The sequence below is a fragment of the Rhipicephalus microplus genome, chromosome 7, assembly GCF_043290135.1.
Source record: "Rhipicephalus microplus isolate Deutch F79 chromosome 7, USDA_Rmic, whole genome shotgun sequence".
Lineage (NCBI taxonomy): Eukaryota > Metazoa > Arthropoda > Arachnida > Ixodida > Ixodidae > Rhipicephalus > Rhipicephalus microplus.
Window position 1 is genome coordinate 109,687,723 of NC_134706.1, and position 9,234 is coordinate 109,696,956.

The following is a 9,234-nucleotide window of genomic DNA, read 5'->3' on the forward strand; positions in this document are numbered from 1 at the left end:
CTCAGGATTTTACTGTAGAATGAAGTTGTAGGTAGTGCTTGGACCAGTGTGAATCTCTCATTTTAAAGTACTAAGAACTTGGAAACTTGTACCCCTACGCAAACAGGAGATACACAGCATACGAAATACGTTTGCACTGTTTCAAGGTTTAGTTCACCATGGTGAAACTCGCATGTCCATCAAACAAGTTGTGTGAATGAGGGCAATCTTCAGCCATGTGTAGCCTTTGAGCTTGTGGGGACAGACTTTCCTCGTCATACCAGCATAGTCAGCATGGCTATACGCTGTCATCCTTTATGAAAGGGAAAACGTGAGCACGTGGCCTGCGCTCAGCAGCGACTGGCTACAGTACCATCAACCTACAGCTGAAGAAAGCGTGCCTGCTTCTGTTTTTATCAGCGTCTATCCAACGGCCATAATTAATTCTTTTGTTTGTCAATAGATCCCTTCAAAAGGCGATGTGCGTTGTTTAGCGGTTGTTCCAATTCAGTTAGTAAATAATGATAAGAGAGTACCGACACAAAAACTAGACGTGTCACTTCTTTTGTAGCAATGAGTGGCTAATGACCCAGTTATCTTGACTGCAAAATTTTTTTAACGTAGCGCACAACAGTTAAATTGTTTAAAGACATTTTCATAGGGCTCTGCTCGGGCGTATGAACTTCGCCTCACAAGGTACCACAGTGCTGCAGACTTGTGAGACAGCATATTTTTTTTTGCTTGTTTGAGAAAAGCAGTGCATGGGCTCATTTAAATGTACATGTAATGTGTGACTGTTTGCAAAATTGTCCACTGTGTCATGCTTCCTATCTTTCATCCTCCTAGGATGATACGTATTGAGATGTGATACACCTAACAATACAACTACACTGACTTTCATTTGTCTTTGGGCCAGGTGAGCTACTCTAAATCATTCTTGTTAATTTTTTTTCTTCGGGGGTTGAAGGGAGACTAAAGAGCGAAATAATTTTTAGCATACTATTGAAGTATGATTTCGCAACACCACTCTTACCACGACACGACGCTTGGCAAGTGCGAAACTGGGCAAAGAAAATGTCTCACCAAACACAATGACTTCATTATTTTGATGGCGGTTGCTGGGTTTTACCCAGCTTATAATCGATAAAAATGAAGGAAATTGTCATCTGTGGGTGTCATAGACGAAGGATACGAAGTTTCAGAAAATATCACAGGGCGAATGGCAAAGTTATGAAAAATACATTTAAAAACTTTTGACGTCACGAAGACATTTCCGCACAACTTTCAATAGTGAAACTTCAACCTTAATTTTCTCCGCTCATATTGAACTTAGGATAGTGAAACATATGACATTGACATTAGAGCTCTCAGAGTGCAACTTGTCAATCTAAACAAGGTCACTGTTTCTCTTTAGTATTCTTGTAATGCTTTCATAAAATACAAACAAGAAGCTTGTCAACCAAGTGCAAAGCTGCACAGCAAACTGTTGTTGGGAGTACGGAGTTGGTACATTGTGATTTCACCCATGCCGCATTGCTGCAGTGAAGGGAACCAAACTTCTCGAGACTACAGCAGTAGAGGCCTTTAAATCTCTCCAGAGTTTCCTTCCACAGTTTCAACGAATGGGTTCAATGGTGTAAAACATGACATTTATTCCACTTGTTCTTTACAACTCTATCATAAACAGATACTAACACGTGCATTTTTCGGTTTAAATGTAGTTTTTTGATCTTTCAGTGGATAAGTTGTCTTGAGGTAACACTGATGTTATTGAAAATAGAATCATTTTGAAGAATACATTCAATAGCTTTGCCGCTAGCCTCCTTTCTGACATGGATTCATGACAATCGCAAGAATTGGCAATTGTAAGAAGTTTCACCCTAGTAGTAAATTTACCATCTGCCACCCTTTCACCAAAATAACTTCTTAGATATGACGGTATCTATTGAAACATTCTTTATTGTGAGGTATGAAAAAATATACAAATCCTCTGCCCACACCATAAACATATAGCAGGCAATGCCAGTCATAAAGGGAAAATGAACAGGGCAGATGCAAGTGAAATTTTGAGGGGGAAGGGTGTGCAGGAGAAGTGGACTCCACCCCAAGTCGAACTGGACAAAAAGAAAAAAAAACAAGAGATCTTGGTTTGGTTTACAACGTTGTTCTGCTGCTAACATGTTTGGTGAAATTTAATCTTCAGTGGTGAATTCTAGTGATGCGCATCTTAATGGGGCTGTCTTGGAGTTCTTTCTTTTACAGAGAAATCAGAGGCTACGCTCTACACAATGCCAACAAATAGCCAACTATAATACATTGACTACACAAGCCATCATCTATGACACGGCAAAGAAGAAATATTCATCAGACAGGCAAAGCGTTTAAGTAGCGTGTGTAGCGACAACGATCACTATGCTCATCAATTAAGCAAGCCAAAGAAGACATTTGGCGAAATGACCAGCACAACAGTCTGAAAAAAATCCAAAATGAAGCTTGAAAATGAGGAAATCATCACTAGCTGAACATTTTCTATAGCACCGCCTAACCAGCCGCTAGCCTTTGCAATCAAATACGTTTTCCCGACTTGCAGAACTGGGTGAACGGCGTCTCGGAGCGCTGCGTGAATAGGCTAGGCTCGGTGACCTGTAGCGAGCAGGCGACGACGAGCGAGACTCTTGCGACCGATGTCCGATACTGCGACGATTCGAGATGAAACTCTCAATTTCCAGTGGTCGCTCGCCAGGTCGTGGATGAGGGGCATTAGGCGAAAATCCATGGAGAACCACCCGACGGTATGGACATGTTCGGTAGACATGTCCGGCTACCCCGCAGTGGAAACAAAGGGGCCTGTGGTCGGGTGTACGCCAGATGTCACTCTTTCTCGGTCTTTCTTCGGCGATCAACGGTGAGCTGCGAGGACGGAAGCCTACCTCCATTTGCTGAGCGTGTCGCTAATTGGTGTAAAATACGCTGGTTGAACTGCACTATGGAGGACGTCGCACTGCTTCCGCGTAGCTCATCTTTACGCAGTGCCTCTGTTGCGGCGCCTCGGACGGTTGGGGAGCGTGAACGGCTTGCCATAGCTCGGCGCGTACCATCTCGGCAATAGAGAGCTGCTGTACAGGTGAAGCAGTCGCCTGCATCTTTTGTAGCCCTTCCTTATTGAGAGCTCTGATAAGCTCTCGCAACGCGCTGATGTCATTGCCGAGAGTGACAGAAGTGACCTCACTCGGGGTACACCACGGTTATACTGCCTGGCACGCTGTTGAAGGACCTTCTCCATGGCAGTGGCTTTTTCATGGAATTCCGCTAGTGTCGCAGGCGGATTTTGAATCAGGCCAAAAATCTCTTCTTTAACACCACGCAATTGGTGGCGAACTTTCTTGGATTCGGACATGGAGGGCTCCGCACGCCTGAAAAGTCTATCCATGTCCTGTATGTAAGTCATCGCCCTTTCGTTAGGGCCTTGAGTCCGTGCCTCTATAGCACGCTCCGCTGTTTCTTTCCTGTCCTCTCGGGCCTTGAGAAACTGCCGGTGAAACTCATCCCATGACGTAAGCGCTGCTTAATGGTTCTCAAACCACGTTTTCGCGGAGTCCTCCAGGAAGCAGTACACATAGCGTAGCTTACGCTCTGGAGTCCAATCGTTGATGACGGCGACCCGGTCGAAATGCTCGAGCCAGTCGTCGGCGTCTTCAAAAGCAGCTCCATGAAATGCCTTCGGCGTCTTGGGCTGGTTGATAACCAGGTGCACTGGTGCTGGCGTGGTGACGTTAGGTGGTGTTTGATTCATAGTCCTCTGACGTTTAGGCAGCAAACCGTGCTGTGGCTCGAGTCCCTGGAGACGACGGCTGGAACGTACGTGCACAGGGGTAAGTTCGGCTGAGATACTCGACGGGCTTGCGTCAGGGGTGCTCTCAGGGGACCGTATCATCTACCGTGCCCCGGTACCCCGCACTTCCACTAGAAAATGTCACAAAGACACAGGTATGCAGGTGCAAAATAGGGCGTTTACTTTCGTAACCCAAGAGCCAGAAACGCGAGCACCAGAGCACGCGCACACAGAACTACTTCGTTGTCCTCCTCAGAGACTGGCTGCTATAGTTGCGAGCCTACCTTGCATCACGGTCTCTTGGTATTGTATGGACATGTGAGTGGCATTGTGGTCTATTAGACCTCTATGCCTATTAGTGTAATGGTATTTTGGTGTATTGGTCGTATATCTGCTTATTGGCATTCTGTTTGTGTATTAGTACTGTATCACTGTATTGGAACTCTACTGGCCTATTTCTCATCTGAGATCTCTTGGGTTTAAAATTAAAATAATTGGCATTTCAAGAATGCAACATAGCAGTATTCTATGAAACGAAAAAGATGCCCTTCGAAGTGAGGCATGTGTGACGAGTTTTATTAGTCGATAACGACAACGGCAAGACAGCGTGAAGAACCGTCCAGCAGAGGTCAGCACAGCAGCGAGCCGAAGTACGAGCCGAGAAAGCCAGGCGTTTGCGATGCTGCTCGCCGCAGGCACATCTTCTTCGTCACAATCGCCCCTGCTGAAAAATGAGCCATCCTGGCAAGAAGTTTCAGGCAGAGGCTCATGGTATTGTTTCAGTCGGGAAACATGGACGATGTCACGTGCGCGCCGCCGCATGTCATCCGATCTGGAAACTGGCTCAATTAGGAAATTAACCGAAGAGGTTTTCTCAAAAACGGTGTAAGGCCTCTCGCACCGGGGGACAAGTTTCGAGGACAGTCCCGGTTTTTAGTGTGGGATTGTGAGCCACACAAGAGACCCTGGGGCATAGCTGGGATCTGAAAGGGTGGTGCTATGGTGTTCTTTCTTGCGTTGCTGCTCTTTTGAGGTGAACGCACGGGTGAGCTGGCGGCACTCTTCGGCTTGTCGAGAAGCATCGGAGACAGGTGGGCACTCGGAAGCGTCAGGCCGGTAGGGTAGTAGGGTGTCGATTGTATGGAAACGCTCGCGTCCATAAAGAAGAAAGAAAAGTGAGAATCCCGTGGTGGTTTGAACTGCGGTGTTATATGCGAATGTGACGTATGGGAGAACACGATCCCAGTTGCTATGATCAGATACCACGTACATTGAGAGCATATCATCCAGCGTGCGGTTGAACCGTTCCGTTAGCCCATCAGTCTGCGGGTGGTATGCTGTCGTTTTCCGATGAATGACGTGGCATTTCGAAAGCAGAGTTTCGACGACCTCGGAGAGGAAAGCGCGGCTTCTGTCACTAAGGAGCTCTCGAGATGGACCTTGTTGAAGGATAAAGCGACGTAAAATGAAAGAGGCGACATCCTGAGCTATAGCGCTCGGCAAAGCGGCTATTTCGGCGGATCGTGTCAGGTGGTCAACTGCCACTATAATCCACCGATTACCATTTGATGTCAATGGAAGGGGGCCGTAGAGGTCAACGCCGACACGATCCAATGGCTTAGCAGGGCATGGAAGTGGCTGCAATGCGCCAGTCGCTCGTGACGCTGTTGATTTGCGTCGCTGGCAGTCAGGACAGCACTGCACAAATTCGCGTACAAAATTATACATGCCGCGCCAGTAATAGCGATGGCGAAGGCGTTCATATGTTTCGAACACCCCGGCGTGGCCACATTGCAGATCGTCGTGAAGAGAGGCACATACTTGTGATCGTAAAGTGCGTGGAATGACCAGTAGCCACCGGCGGCCATCGGGAGCGTAGTTGCGTCGATGAAGGAGTTGATCGCGGATGGCGAAATGGAAAGCTTGACGTCGGAGGGATCGAGATACTGGAAGGTTGGGCTTCCGGATAGATATTCGATAAGAGATGCGATCCATGGGTCACGACGTTGTTCGGTGGCAATCGAGTCGAGATTTAGCAATGTCAAGGTCTCGAGGCGAGTGTTTCCGCACGTCGGATCTGGTGATAAAGGTGAGCGGGACAGGGCATCAGCGTCAGAGTGTTTGCGTCCGCAGCGGTATACGACGCGAATGTCGTACTCCTGGATGCGGAGTGCCCTTCGCGCAAGGCGGCCAGAAGGGTCTTTCAAAGTGGAGAGCCAGCAAAGCACGTGGTGATCAGTTACTGGAGCGAACGGGTGGCCGTATAAGTATGGGCGGAATTTTCCAAGCGCTCACTCCAGAGCCAAACACTCTTTTTCTGTCACGCTGTAATTAGTTTCGGCTTTCGTGAGAGTGCGGCTAGCGTAGGCTACAACGTATTCTGAATAGCCGGGCTTTCGTTGAGCGAGGACAGCGCCTAGCCCGACGCCGCTGGCGTCGGTGTGCACTTCGGTAGGAGCCGTCGGGTCGAAGTGGCAAAGAATAGGTGGGGAGGTGAGCAGACGGCGTAGAGTAGTGAAGGCAATGTCACATGTAGGGGACCAGGAGGAGAGGTTCACGTCACCGCGAAGAAGCTGGGTTAAGGGTGACATGATAGATGCAAAATTGCGAACAAAGCGCCGGAAATACGAGCATAGGCCTACAAAACTTCGAAGTTATTTCATGGTCGTCGGCTTACGAAATTCTGCGACTGCTCGAAGTTTTGCCGGGTCAGTTAATACGCCGTGTTTAGACACGATGTGGTCTAGTATGACGAGCTCGCGTGCAGTGAAGCGGCATTTTTTCAGGTTAAGCTGCAGGCCAGCGTTGGTCAGGCAAGTCAAAACGTGCCTGAGGCGAAGGAGGTGCGTAGGAAAATCATGGGAGAAAACCACGACATCATCGAGGTAACAGAGGCACATATTCCACTTGAGGCCATGTAGCGTATTATCCATAAGACGTTCAAACATGGCAGGCGCGTTACAAAGCCCAAAGGGCATAACGTTAAACTCGTATAGTCCGTCTGGTGTAATAAATGCCGTTTTGGGGCGATCGGCTTCAGCCATTGGGAATTGCAAATAGCCAGACCGCAAATCAAGCGACAAGAAAAATTCCGCTCCGTGAAGGGTGTCGATGGCGTCATCAATGCGCGGCAAAGGATAGACGTCCTTGCGGGTTATCTTGTTCAAACGATAATAGTCCACGCAAAATCGGATAGATCTGTCTTTCTTACGCACGAGGACGACAGGAGATGCCCAGGAACTGTGAGATGGTCAAAACGTCTCTACGAAGCATATCTTTGACTTGATCATTGATGACGCGGCGCTCTTCAGCGGAGACACGGTATGGTCTTTGACGCAGTGGTTGGTGTAGGGCGGTGTCAACATGTTGTTTGACTTGTGACGTGCGGCCCAGTTGAGGCTGCGACACATCGAAAGAACTCCCGAACTCTTGCAGAAGATCCAGCAGGTCGGCATGTTCGGTGGGAGTGAGAGTGTCGGCAATGGCACTAGAAAACGTATCCTTGGACGACTCCTCGAGTGCCGACAGTGATTTTGGGTGGTCGCAGTAGTCATCCGGGACATCAACCATGCCGAAGGGTCGAGATCCTGCAAGCGGCCGAAACATTCCCCCGCAAGCAAAGTGACAGGTGTGGAAAGCGGATTGCTTACGAACATATTGCTTCTTCCGGTGGAAAGATCAATTGTTGCGAAAGGCAGCGGCAAAGCTCGACGATTCTTGAAGATATCGGAAGGCATAAAAAGGCATGTAGCGTCAGTGTGGGCGTTGCATGAAACGGGAACAAGGGCAAAATTTCCAGGTGGAATATCAGTATCTTCACGAACGAGCAACTTCGCCGGCTGATGAAGAGCGTTAAGTAATGGGACATCACACAAGGGTGAAAACACAACTTCGGCGCGAGTGCAGTCGATGACGGCATTATGGCGGTATAGGAAGTCCCACCCGAGGATGACGTCATGCGAACAGACAGCGAGAACAATGAATTCCACGATGTAAAGATTGCCTTTGATGGACACTCTTGCAGTGCATGCTGCGAGAGGCGTTACTTTCTGTGCGCTTGCGGTGTGAAGCGACAGTCCCGGAAGCGGTGTCGTGACTATGCGCAATAAACGGCAGAGATTAGCGGCAATAACAGAAACAGCAGCGCCGGTGTGCACAAGGGCGAAAGTACAATAACCTTCAACAGTTACTGCGACCACGTTAGCAGGAGAGGGGCGAGGGCTTAGACAGTTCGAAAACGGCGCAGTTCTTGCCTCTTGAACTGCGGTACTTAGTTTTCCTGTTCGGAAGGTCCGGGCCGGCGACGCATGGGGGAGGGCGATCGCCAACGAGGAGACGGTGCGCGCTGCGGCTGAAAGTCAAGGTGGTCAGTAGGGGCATAGCGAGATGACGACACCGGTCCGTATTGGTCGAAGGATTGGCTGCCGGGTTGCGACGACCGGGCATTGTTGCCGAACGTCTGAGGTCAACGGCGGCAGTAGCGGGCAATGTGTCCGAGAGTGAAGCAGGCGTAGGAAATCGGTCGGTTATCGGGCGTCCTCCATGGATTGGCGACTGGTGGTGCCGCCCAAGGTGTAATATAAGCAGCCGGGTGTGCGCGCTGTGAGCGCGTGGTGTAGGGCGGTTGCGGAAGCCTACGCACAGCGTCTGCATTTGTGAGCGGTGCGGCTACGGGCTGCATCTCTTGCGAACAGGCGACAGGAGGAGCCACAGGCTGCGATGCATACGTTAGGGGTGGGGCCACAGGCTGAATCGCTGGTGGATAGGCGACAGGGGCACCTACCGTCTGTGCGACACGCGGGCAGTGGACACGGCTAGATAGAGGCGGCTCGTAGTGCGCAAGGGGAACAGCTTGTGCAACCTCTTCTGATATAGCAGTGCCAAGCGGGGCGGGTAGGCAGGTGGTGGTCTCGTGAGCAAAAGGCACTAGAGAAAGTTGGCGGGTGACTTCCTCACGGACGAAAGCTCGGACTTGCTGAAGCAATGGTGAATTGTCAGGCATGGTGTCGAAACTGGACATCGACTCACCAACACGCTGAGGTTGTCGAGTCAGAGAGCGTTGCTTCTTCAACTCGTCAGAGCTCTGACATAAGCTGACGACTTCAGAAACTGTGCTCGGATTTCTAGCCAAGAGCATTTGAAATGCCCCATCGTCGATGCCCTTAAGGATGTGTTTGACCTTGTCGGACTCGGGAATGGTGCCATTCGCGCGTCGACAAAGGTCGACGACATCCTCAATATAGCTGGTGAAATTTTCGCCAGTCTGCTGAGAGCGGATGCGCAAGCGCTGTTCTGCCCGCTGCTTGCGGACAGCCGGCTGACGAAACACTTCAGCACATGACGTCTTGAAGACGCTCCATGTGGGGATGTTGTGTTTGTGGTTGTTAAACCACAATTCTGCGACGCCGGTGAGATAAAATATG